Raw genomic sequence first — 14083 nt, 5'->3', positions numbered from 1 at the left:
CAAGGTGGTTATCAGGCGGTATATCTTGTTGAAGTGTTGTTGACATTGTAAGCATGTCAACAACGGTAAAAGTGTATGTGCGTGGAAAAAAACTTCCACTTTAGGGGAAAGCAAATAAGTGAAAGGAACCACTTGAGGGGAAGATTGTTGTGATACAAATGTGAGTTAAAAGTTCCATATTTTTTTTTTGTAAATGTGGAGGTTAATTAAGTATTTTATATGTGAGAGAACTCATATACCTAATATACCTTTAGGTTTTTGGGTGAATAAGACATGTATTTTTCTTGTATGATTTTATGTGAGTTAATGTGGATTCTTCTCTCATGATCCATCTTATTTTTAATTTTTAGAGAAGATAATTTCTTTAGAACTATCACATTAAAATTTCAATGGCTTGACAATATTATCGACTAGCCCATCTCTCAAAATAAAGTTATATAACTAATAGACTTGAATTGTGACCTCAAATCATGACACAGATACAACAATCATGATTGTGCAGTAATGATAGACTACTTCACACACTTTTGTGACATCTATCCTCCAACCAAGAGGTACACATAATTTATTATTGACTTTCTTGTATCTACGCAGCCACTAAAATTTGAATCACAATTCCTAATCACCTTGAGATAATCATATCTACAATAAGTGAAGGTGTGATACTTTGTTCCTTTCAAATAACTTAATACTTTCTTTGCAGCTTTTCAACGATCCATCATTTGACTACTTTGATATCGACCCAATATATTGACTACAAAATTAATATTCAACCTTGTACAAGTCTGGGCATACAACAAACTCCAAAAAAACATATGCATAAGGAATATTTTTCATATATTTTTGTTCCATTTCATTCTTTAGACATTGCACGAGACTAAATTTGTCTTTTTTTTCTGATTTGAAATATGAGATGTTGAACATTTCTCCATTTTGAATCTCTCTGAAATTTAATTGATGTATTTTCTTTTCTAAGACAATCCTAAAAATCCATGTGATTTATTACATAATATCTCAATTCTAATCAAATAACTTACCCCACTCATTTCCTTCATTTCAAATTTATTATAGAGAAAATTCTTAATCTTGTGTAATATACCAAAGTCATTAGTTACAAGCAATATATCAACAACATGTAGATCTAAAATAATAACCTTACTTCCAATGACCTTCAGATAAATATATTAATGAAAAATGTTTTCATTAAATCTAAAAAGCATAATGGTATCATTGATTGTCAGAGTCAATGATTGTCATTAAATCTAGAATTTATGTGTAGCATATTTGATGTTTGTATTAAATCTAAAGAGCATAATGGTATCACTGGAGGTGAGGGGGAGTACATGCACACGACGTCCAAATCAATGATTGTCAGAAATGAGAGGTATAAAATTGTAAAAGTATTTTTTGTGTGTAGTATATTTGATGTTTGTATCCCTCTTTTGTATGAGTTATTTTAGAATTTGTTGACCTTTGGTCTTCATCTAGATTGTTCATATTAACGGATTCTAGAATCTTCTACTAGATGATAGATATTGATCTCATAGAATCACCATCTTGAAGTTAATTTTGGAGGTAGAATGCTCACATAATACAATGTGTATAATTTCAAGAAGTTAAGCACTTCTTGAGATTCATTTCTTTGTGTAGTGTATAGTTTGTTTTTCAATATTATATTTCACACATACAATTTTATCAATAAAATGTAATCTATAAGGATTTCATTTTTTACTAATATTTTTGTTCTTTCTTGGAAAATATGTCCCCAAATATTTATTCATAAGTGATTAGAATGTCCATTCATTAAACTAGGTTTAGTGTCAATGTTATGATGCTATGTAATATAAATTATAAAGATTAAATTTATATAAACCATAAAAAGGCATATACTAGATTCAATCATAAAGGTATTCTTATACAAAAAGTTTGAACCCGCAACCTTTAGGAAATAGAAGCGCTTAGTCATGTATGGCCGCTAGTAGATCATTGCAACAAACGATACATTAATTAAATGTTGAAGGTATGTATTGGCTCATAATGCTTTGAAATTATCTAAAGCTTGGTGTGTTCACACGTGCTTTGAAATTTATTTGTGCAACTATTATAATGTCATGTTCATCTTAATCATCTTCATATTTTGCCGTAGACCCCTAACACAAGATCCAACAGAGTCAATGCATCATATTAGAAAAGTGAGATGTGGATCCAAAAGACTCGACAATCTTCAATGATCTTTTTCCCTTTCCATGTTTCTTTCCAAAAAAAAAGAAATCTAACTCCTTTATGATCCCGTAGATGGATAAAGTGATTTCCTCAACTCTAAATTTGAGTTTCATCTTGAAACAACATTTTATGCAATTTATGAATATCTCATTTGTCTTTAAATGTATTATAGTTCATTTGGAAATACTCGTAATGAGACAATAATGAACTTAGAATGAATTGAATAAGAAAATTTGTATCCACTTTCACTCCTTATTACTTAAGTCTTGTTGCAATACTAGTCATTTCAATGACATCATCACGCATAATACGAGAATAAATTTCATAATGAATTTTAAATTTATTATTGAGGAAATAAATCGTCACCTTTTGAGTTAAAACACATCATTGTTTAATCAAAATTTAACATAAGATCAAAATTAAAACAATTTTTTTTGACCAAATAATTAAATTCTAAAATAGTAGACTAATGAATAATAAAATTAAGATATAAAAATATATGTAAACCTAATTATAAATTTAAAACTTAAAAATATATAAACCTCAAAACAGCTACCTCACGTGTCATTCATTGATGAAACCATTTTTTATCTTCCTTTTGTTAAGTTTCAGTCTCACTATCAAATAATTGTGAGATATTTTTAACCGAACAAGAAAGCATGCAAAATTGACGGAGAAAAAAGGAATATTACCATCAAACTTTCTTAAAGTTCATTAAATTGATACTGCTGGCATTTAAACATTTCCCTATTTCTAGAAGAAACTGATCTTCAGAGATTTGACGTTGATTGTTCACCCATTATTTTTAGCTGTATTCTCTTTAAATATATCTATCAATTTAAATACTAATATAAAGTTTATATACTGTTATATATATACAGTTTGTTTTAGCTTTTTCTTTAAGAATAATTATTATAGTATTTTTTATTTTTAAAAAATATAATAAATTTAAAATAAAAAAAATGATTTAAATAAATTTTGGAATAGTTAATATAAAATAATAAAGACTAAAACTAAAATGTAAATATCATGGATTAAAAAAAACAAAAAATATACTAGTATTTTTTTTACAAATAGTAAAGTCAAATATTTAAGAAGATTAAAAACACATTTAAATAGAAACTGTGCATATTATTTTTCTGGGCCCATGTGATGCATTATTTTCAAACTAGTTCAATGACACGTGATTGACTAATCAAAATATAATAATAGTAACTTTTGAGGTCCTAAGAATGCCACCTCTAATGGATGAGTCACACTTCCTAACTTACAATTATCAACATCATTTGAGACATTGCTTAACTAAAACGGAAATGTTATGTCGACAACTAATGCACTATATTTGGATAAACTCTAATTGCACATAAAATAATGAAAAAAAGACTTGTTATAAACCAATTTAAAACTTAAATGCTTTTTAAAAAAAAAATCATTTTAAACTTTTTAACAAAAATGTCTATTTTCATTCAGATTATATAAAACCAATATTACCTTTAATTTGTGTTTGATGAGAGAATTTGAACTTGTTCAACACATAATTTTATTATATACAATCTAGATCACACCGATAAATTCTACATTAATATTGTATATAAACTTGTATAAATTGACGTTGGTTTTGGTTTTGGTTTGTGCATCTTTGTGTTGCGTAGATATAACCGTCATTTGGATTAGATGATGACAAATATCAAACTATTTTTAAAGATGATAATTCCAAAATTCAAATAGATTTCGATGTTGATAGCTCTTTTCAAGAGTTCTCAGTGACAACTATCAAATAAGCAGTTGAAATCATTTTTTCAATAATCCATATTGACGACATCTAATCAAGAAATTATATCTCAAGTATCATTCGTCAGATGATTCAAAGGACATGAGTAAGTCTTAAGGTATTGATGCAACACACACAAAAACACACAAAATGTATATATATGAATTTCCTTCAAAATCAATTTTAGAATAAAAGAAAATTTAGAAAACCTCAAGAAGAACAATGGCATGGAGTCTTCAAATGGAGAAGAAGGAAACATGTGTATTATGGCGAATCATGAAGATGATGATGAATGCTTTATGGTAACGAATACTAAGTGGTACTTTGATAGCGGTTGTCAAAGCATGTGACTGAATATAAATCTCTTCTCATCCTTTACTCATAAAAAGGTGGGATTTGTCTCCTATGGTGATAAAAATAAGGGGGACCATTGCACATGTATTCTCAAATCCAACAACTGAGAAAGTTCTTTTAGTTAATGACATAAAGCATAATTTGCTAAGTATTATTCGATTATGTGACAAATTTAATAATATAACTTTTGATTCTTTTGGATGCAAGGTTATAAAATATAAGTCAAATCAAACTCTTTTTACTAGTAATAGAAGTCAAAATGTTTACACCATGAATCTAAATAAAATACCTTCAAATGATGTATATCTTTTGAGTAAAGATGATGAATCTTGCCTATGGCATATGAGAGTAGATCATATCCATATGGATCATCTAAACAAATTGATCATAAAGGATATGGTAATTGGTTTGCCAAACTTATGTTTTGAAAAGCATGGGTTATGTGATGCGTGTCAAAAGGGTAAACTAGTATAGGCATCATTTAAATCTAAAAATGGTGTTTTTATAAATAGGTTTTTACAACTGTTGCATATGGATCTTTTTGACCCATCAAGAACCATAAGTTTTGGAGGGAATCATTGTAGTTGAGGATGACTACTCTTGTTATACATGAATATTTTTTTATCTCATAAAAGAGACATGTTTGTTGCCTTTCAAAATTTTGTCAATGTTATCGAGAATAAAAAAAGGTTAAGCATTGCATCGATCTGAAAAAATCATGGTGGTAAATTCCAAAATATGGATTTCAAGAACTATTTTAACGAGAATGGAGCACTTCTTGTACTCCATAATCTCCCAAAAATGGGGTAGTGAAACATAAAAATTAATCTCTTGAAGAGCTAGCGAGGATGATACTCAATGAGGCTAATCTTCTTAAACACTTTTGGGTTGATGTAGTAAGCATTTTTTGCTATGTAATGAATCGTGTCTTGATAAGATCAATTTAAAAGTAGACAGTTTGTGAGTTGTACAAAGCAATTAAGCCTAATATTTCTCGCTTATATGTCTTCATATACAAATATTTTGTACTTAATAACGAGAAGGATAATCTTTGAAATTTTGATGCTAAAGGCGGTGAAGGTGTATTTTTAGGATATTCTACTTCTAGTAAATCCTTTAGAATTTTCAATAAAAGAACCATGTATATATAAGAATCAAATGATATTAACTTTGATGAATTTAACCTCAAATCGGTAGAAGTTGATGTGGTTGATTGTGCATGTATCTTGGATAAAACATCTTTAGGTGATAAATATCAAGATAAAGATCAAAAGAAAGATTAAAAATAACTATGAAAGTCAAGTAGAAGATCATATAAATGATTAATCAAACAATGATCATCAATATCTTCATAAATAATGGGGGACCACAAAAGATCATCTGATTCAGAATGTTAATGGAGATGTTTCTAAGGGGGTTAAAACCTGACACTCCTTTAACTAGGTATGTAACCTTATGGAATTTGTTTCACAAATTGAGTCAAAGGATGTAAATGAAGCTCTCATTGACAAATATTTCTCTATTTTTATGTAAGGAGATTTAAATCAATTTAAGAGAAACAATATTTAAAAACTTGTTCCTAAGCTTCCATTTAATATAGTGATTGGAGCCAAATGATTTTTTTGCAACAATCTTGACGAAGATTGAAGTGTTTTAAGAACTAAATCAAGATCATTGTGAAAGGATACACACAACAAGAAGGCATAGATTTTTATGAAACATATGCTCATGTAGTTAGATTAAATTTCACAAGGATGTTATTAGCCCTCTCATGCATTTTGAATTTTAAACTCTTCCAAATGGATGTAAATAGTACTTTCTTGAATTGTTACATTCAATAGAAAGTGTATATTGATCAACCTCTCAGGTTTTAAAATTCTTTTTTTCTTGATCATGTCTTTAAGCTTAAACAGACTATAGATTTTGAAACAAGCCCATTGGGCTTGGTACAAACGGTTGATCAAGTTCCTTCTTGGAAACAATTTTCTAAGAAGGAATGTTGATACAGCTCTCTTTATTAAGAAAATCTAGCATGCCATTTACTTGTGCAAATTTATGTCAATGATGTCATATTTGGTGCTACTAAAGAATTCTTGTATGAGAAATGTTTTGATATGATGCATAATCAGTTTAAAATGTCTATGATGAGGGAGTTGTGGTACTTTCTTGGTTTACAAATTCATCAAGCAAAGGAAGGAACCTTCACCAATCAAGCAAAATACTACAAAGAACTAATGAAGATATTTGGCATGGAAAAAGAAAAGTCAGTCTCAACTCCAATATGTATGTCGTGAAGTTTAGATAAGGATGAAGTTGGAAAATCACTAGAACAAAACAAATATCGAGGTATGATAAGATTTCTCCTTTAACTTATTGCATCTCTTCCTAATATCATGTTTGTAGTCTGTTTGTGTGCATATTTTCAGACAAACCCCCAAAGAATCACATTGCACTGCAATCATATTTGGGGCTACTACCTAATCTTGTACGAAGATTTTCTGATATGATGCAGAATGAGTTTAAAATGTCTACGATGGGGGAGTTTCGGTACTTTCTTGGATTACAAATTCATCAATCAAAGAAATGCACTTTCATCAATCAAGCAAAATACCACAAAAAACTATTGAAGAGATTCGGCATGCATAAAGCAAAGTCAATCTCAACTCTAATGAGTATGTCATTGAGTTTAGACAAGTACGAAAAAGGAAAATTATTAAAGTAAATCAAATATCGGGGTATGATAGACTTTCTCCTTTATCTTACTGCATCACATCCTGATATCATGTTCGTTGTATATTTGTGTGCATGTTTTCAAACAAACCCCAAAGAATCACACCTCATGACAATTAACTGCATTATAAGGTATCTCAACAACACACCAGCTATAGGTTTATGATACCTTGTATTTTATTTGGGTACTTTGATTCATATTTTGTTGGTTGCAGATTGGATCGAAAAAGTATCGGTAATACGTGCCACTTTCTTTGAAAACTGATTGTCTCTTAGCATAGAAAGAAACAAATAAGTGTTATGTTATTCATAGTTGAAGTATAATATGTCGCTACGAGTAGTTGTTGTGCATAAGTTATCTAGAAGAAACAACAGTTAAGAGATTACATAGTTAATCTCAGAACTATTTTGATAAAATGCGATAACGCTGACGTCATAAATCTCCCTAAAAATCCAATACTTCACTCTCACACTAAATACATTGTGATTAAGCACCATTTTATTATAGATTATGTCGAAAAAGAGGATTGCATGATTGAGTTTGTGTCCTCATCTAATTAGTTGACATATATTTTTACAAAACATCTTCTTAAATAAAATTATTTTTCATAAGATTTGAACTAGGAATCTTAAATCAATCATCCATGGATTAATATGCCAAGTGTTTCTTCTCCTTCTTCTTCTTACCTTTCTTAAAATGATATATGGGATATATGTGCTTGTGATGTTTATTTATCCATTTTTTTGATAATGCCAAAGGGGGAAAGTATACTCTTAGAGAGATTGGAGTATACTCTCTTTATTTGTAAGGAAGAGTTTAACCACTTCAAATCTTTATCTATCTTTTTATATTTTTACCACCTCTCTAAGAGATGCGTTGCCATAATAAAAAAAAGGAGAGAATGAGGAAGAGTATAACCGTCAAATGGTTTTGATGATGACAATTGATGACAAATGTGAAGCATATTTTAAATAGACTTAATTGCAATTTTTGTCCATATATTTTGTCTTTTTATGGGTTTTGGTCCCCCCATTTTAAAAATCGCGATTTTGGTCCATTTTTTAAGTTTCGGGTTGGATTTTGGTCCCTTTTTAGGACTAAAATCCAACACAAGAGTTTAAGAAATGACCAAAAATATGGTTTTTTAAATAGGGGGACTAAAACCTTAAAAAAAAGTAAAATAGGGGGACCAAAGTTGAAATTAAACCTTTTAAATATGATAACTCCATAAGTCAAACGACTTTTGGTATTGACAGCTCTTCTTAAGAGTTCATTATGACAATTGTAAACAAAGGAGTTGATATCAATTGTCTATTAATTCTTGATGATGGCATATAATCAAGAGATTATATATCAAGGCTCGTCAGTCAGATGATTCAAAGTTTCAGTTGAAGTGTTAATCAATGAGAATCAAGTGGAGAAAGTTTAAGTCTAAAAGTGAGAAGGTGTGAAATATTGTATGGTCTTGCGCTTGGAGTCTAAGTTTGATCAATTTAAACTGTAAAAATACAAGAGTAATTCTTAAGGTATTAAGTAAACACGCACGCGCGCGCACACACACACACACACACACACTCACACACACACATACGCACACGCGAGCATGCACATACACACACATGCACGTGCACGCACGTACACACACAATGCTTTTCAAACTTCTTATGATTTCATTAAGCTTCTCAAAATAAATCTGAAGTGATCTTGGCCCGAAATTCGGAAGTCCCGAGTCATACCACCTCATAAATACCATTATTGGCACTGAAACATGTATGATGGCTCTGACTCATAATTCACTCCATATCCATTATTCAATAACTGACTTGGGATTTAGAGGGATAACCTTGTAGATCCAACCCACACCTCTGCACCGAGGCAACATGTATCACCTTATTGTGGAGTTGCATCAATAATTATTATTCCTGCACAGAACACCAATAATGTATGAAATCGATTAAGAAATGTTTCTTATCAATTAGGAAAGTTAACTCACTACCTAATCGATTAAGGACTTGGTTTAATCGATTAAATCAATGAGAAATGCCTTTCAATTGATTAAAAAGTCATCTAAAGATTAAAGTATACGACTATTTTAGGATTTCTTATTTTGGATTAGGGTTGCCTCTTTTTTGAGTCAAACATTTTTTCTATATAAAGGAGGCTTCTCCTCATTTTTATTTTACATCAGCTTTCTGTACATAAAACTCTATAATATTTTTCTACTCTCTTTCATTCTGAAATTATTTTTTCCACTAGAATTGTCATAGTATTGAAAGATAGAAAAGTCCTTGTGAGAGTTGTGTTGTATTGATGTTGTGCTTAATTTGTTTTATTCAAGAGTGTATTTCTCTTGTGTAATATATTTGTAAAGAATTTGATGTTGCAAGTTAAACCACAATAATGCTTGAGATGAAGGTTATTGAGCTAAGCATGTGCAAAAACTATGTTTCTTGTTGAAAAGGCTTGTGGACTGATGATGCGTAAAAGCTCAATTTGTAGTTGAAGGTTGTTTGTGTTGATCGTGTAAAAGCTAAATTTTGATTTTAGTGGAATCTCAAGGGAAACATATTAGAGACAAGAGTAGGCTAAGTGATTAGGTTGAACATGTATAAATCTTTGATGCAACCTCTTTATCCATTCTCTCTTTATTTTGTGCTATTTATTTTATTTTTGATGCGTGTTCCTCTTCTTCTTCATATTCTTTCTACCTTTCTGCTGCTATCTTGTTGTTTATTTATATCTTTTAATAAAAACATTTTTGAAAATTTAAGTTTTTAGAAATTATTCATGACTTTTGAATATGACAATTCACCCCCCCCCCCCCCCCCCCCCCGCTTATTTTATGTTTAGAGTTACTTAGTCAACCAGGTTCATAATACAAAACAATGCACTCTTCCTATACCTACACAAAATGAATTGTAACCTAGTTGCAATTCACTATAACAAAGGAAAAACCAAATTATTTAGAATCAATGTTGATGTTACATTGTGTGATTTGAAGGACCAACTGAATGGTCTTCTCAACAATCGTGATACAAGAAGGCTTGTCCCTTTTGAGTATTGTCATATGTCAACCAATGCAAATGGATATGTGTGATTCACTAACATGGCCGACCATGTGCATGTGCAAGGAGACCCACAACACAGTGTCTCAAATAGTTAGGGGCCCAATTTTGTGTTGAACTTTATAGAAATATAATGAAATAGATAATATATAACTTTGTTTATGTAATTGAGTAAAATTTAGCATGTAACTTAGCAGTAACTGCCACAATTTTAGTGTGTAGAAGGTCATTGGTTCGAATCCTTCTGCAAGACCTATGTGCTTTTAATTATTTTAGAGGTCACATTTTATCATTTGCCTTAGGCCTCCTGATAGACCGTCCCTATTCACCATCATGCAACTTCATAGTGATGATGTTCTCAATATTTCGTTAGTATTATTCAATGAGAATGATCGAGTTAGACGTTACTCTGATTAAATCAGTTGATATTATTTATTTAAGTTTGATTTGTCTCGGAATATTTGACGGAATTCCAGTGTGCATGGTTGAATTCGATGAAAAAATTAGTTTGTGTTTAATTGGGGTTGATATGTTGTTGATGATGATATATGATGTTAAATTTGATTTAATAAGATATTTGTATAGAGTGTTTATTCAATAAGTTTATGAAATGTTTGAAATATGTTTAATGACACTTTTAAAATTTTGAGACTTTTGGAAAGATTAATAAAGAAAAAAAATTCACAAAGTTGTATGGAATATGATAGCTGAAGACTAATTGGGCTTTAGTTGGACTTATGGGTTTTGCTTGGCTTTTTTTGGAGATGATAAACTCATATTTATAGACAGAATTTAGGTATAATTTTATGTGTTAGTTATTGTTTATCAAATACTATGTGACTTAGATATATAAATAAATTTCTTCAGTTACATTTATATTGAAATTGGCTTGTTTATATATAATATTGGACAAAAAGATTAGGAAGTAACTACATCTCTTTTGTGTTTATACAAGAGTTGGAAATTAAAAAATAATTTTGTGTTTATACAAGAGTTGGAAATTAAAAAATAATTTTGTGTTTATACAAGAGTTGGAAATTAAAAAATAATTTTGTGTTTATACAAGAGTTGGAAATTAAAAAATAATTTTGTGTTTATACAAGAGTTGGAAATTAAAAAATAATTTTGTGTTTATACAAGAGTTGGAAATTAAAAAATAATTTATAGGGCCCAACCGGGTTCGAACCGGTGACCTCTTGATCTGCAGTCAAATGCTCTACCACTGAGCTATGGACCCTTTTGGTGTTAACGTTTAAGCTAAATCGTACTCAATTTATCTTTACAGATACTTCATTATTGTGAATTAAATTTATTTTGATTCTGAAAGCAAATTAGTTTTATTGCTAGCAATTTGGTTTCTTTAATTTTACTAAATTCGGCCCAACACATTTAAACTTAGTGATAATTTATTCAAATAATGAATTAAACATGTGAACTCTATTAGTTGGGTATCTCGAATAATTATTATGGAATCTATATGCATTTTGATTTAAGAGTAAAAGAATTATCTTATATTAAGTATAGGACAGAATACCTTATTACAAAATATTAACTCGTATTTTATTTTAGTTACTTTAAAGTTTTTAAACTATTTATTTTTTTCATGTTAAATTCATCCAATAAAAAAACATATTAACTCGCATTAACCCTGATTTGGCTAGCCCAATTATGGTTCAATGGTCTAACTGACGGAAATATCAATTATGGAGTGGAGATTCATGAGATATGTTCTACGCAATTTATAGCCCGAAAGAAATAACATTTAATCGATGATTCCTTAAGCGGGAACATGTAAGGTAAGAAAGAAAGTTCGTGGTTGTATATAGACTGATTCACGCAGGTCTCTATTGAGGTAGAAAGAACTCAGGAAGGTCTTTAGTGTTGGATCATCGAGAATGACTGTACATCTTGAATTTTGATATGGTGGGATGGCTTACTTAGCCAGGATGGACTAATCTCGGATTCTAGAAGGTGCACCTAATAACATGTCGTCATTATAACACCCAAGGTGTACATCCCAAATTTATATTATGCGGCTGGGATGGTAATTCTCAAACACTTCACCCTTTCAGGCTTCGTTCTTAGGGGGATTATATACATCCCGACTTTTTGATTAGGTCGGATGGGGGTCCTGTACACATCCTGGATTTCATTCATCAGGTCTTTGAAGGATCATACAAAAATATATATGTTACATTATTTTGTACACATCACATATTTTATCCTTATGATCAGGGTAAGACCCAAAATGGTTAAACCGAACATCGGAAAGACCATGATATCTGAGATGGGTACTAGAACTGATTGATGCATATGCCAGGGTGGTCACCCATCAGTAACGACGAAAGGATAGTCAAGGTTCATTCACCGGTTATGAAATTATGATTTTTCTATTACATCATTCTTCCCATAAATCATGGAACATTATGACCTTCATCAATAATGAGCGGTTGTAACTATTATTCTACTAATGACCATCAAACTGTTACCTGTGTCCATTAAATGTAATTGTGTGAGTCTCTTGGAATCATAGCATAGGGATAATAACTGTTTAAATATGGGGCAATCATTAATAGAAAGGGGGACTGATACACATGACAACCAAAAAGATCACAAAAATGGCGATCATTCCTCTCTTCTAAACAAACCTCCCGAACACCGAATTCACATTAAGTTTGTTGTCTAACCTGATCCTCTTCAAGTTGATTATCCAAAGACATTTATGAGCAACATTTGGGGCCCACTGTGGGGCTCGGTAAAACTAACAGGGTCCTCAAGATCAATCCATGTGACTGCTACCAGTGACTACAACGATACTGCTACTGCTAGTGGCAACTGGAAACAACATGAATTATAATGAGAAAAAAATAGCCAAGCCATCAAGCACAAAGTTAAAGAGAAACAAGTCGCCTCCGGATAGGCAAAATGTGTCACACCACATCGGGAGTGCCAAAATATAAGCTAATGTAAATCATGAATTTATCAAGTGATATCGCTGATAAAACTAAGAGGCTGGACAAATACAAGTGTATGCTTAAATTAGTTATCTTTATTGTTGGATAAGGCGAGCTAATTTCTCTGTCGTTTCTAACTAATAACCCATTTAGAACTTACTTTAGACAATGGGTGTCACTCTTTTCCCTTACGAGGGCGGGATGCACCTCCCCTTTTCTAACTCTTATAATTATGCAGGGTGGTTGTTGGAAGATACTATATCCTATCGAAGAACTCGAATTTTCAGTAAGAGGGCATCAGATACTATGATCAAAAGAAACCAAGATATCACACGAATTAAATAAATTGGTCAAGTAAAAAAGAAACCTCTTACTAGGTTATGTTAATTAAAACGTTTGACCGAATCAAAAGTCCAAGTAAATAAGAACCACTGGCAAATCGGTCAAGTAGATAGAAATCTATGATTGAGTTATATTAATTAAAACCTCTGACCAAATCAAAAGTCTAAGTAAATAAGAATCTCTGGCAAATCGATCAAGTGAATAGAAACCTCTGATCGAGTTATGTTAATTAAAACCTCTGACCGAATCAAAAGTCCAGATAAATAAGAACCTCTGAAAAATTAGTTTACTTTAATATACCTCTGACCGTTAAAAAAAATCTAAGTCAATATACCTCTGACCTTAAGCGACCTGGTTAACTTATCCCCAAGAATCCACCATGATCCATATAGGGTTGACCGGTCTAATACACCAAGATCCATCAGGATTCCCTAGCAGTAGGGCCCAACCCACTTAGGCTTTTGAATCTATAGGGTTGTCAGTCAAGGAAAGCTATAAATTATAGAATATTTTCCTTGACAAATAATATTGGGAAGTTATTTCAAAATATAATAATCGCCTTGCAAGAGGTGTAAACAACAACAACAACAACAACAACAATAATAACAACAACAACAACAATATTATATGAGATATATTGCAA

The 14083-nt window shown here is 30.9% G+C and overlaps 1 non-coding gene across 1 annotated transcript; it reads right to left on the bottom strand.

The window, feature by feature from the left end:
* Positions 1 to 11309: 11309 nt before the first annotated feature.
* Positions 11310 to 11381, bottom strand: TRNAC-GCA (transfer RNA cysteine (anticodon GCA)). Its single transcript has one exon. It is a non-coding gene; the product is annotated as a tRNA-Cys (tRNA).
* Positions 11382 to 14083: the final 2702 nt, after the last annotated feature.

Source organism: Lathyrus oleraceus, chromosome 2 (genome assembly GCF_024323335.1).
Source record: "Lathyrus oleraceus cultivar Zhongwan6 chromosome 2, CAAS_Psat_ZW6_1.0, whole genome shotgun sequence".
Classification (NCBI taxonomy): Eukaryota; Viridiplantae; Streptophyta; class Magnoliopsida; order Fabales; family Fabaceae; genus Lathyrus; species Lathyrus oleraceus.
The sequence above is the reverse complement of the archived record's forward strand: the minus strand, read 5'-3'. Positions and strand labels throughout refer to the sequence as shown.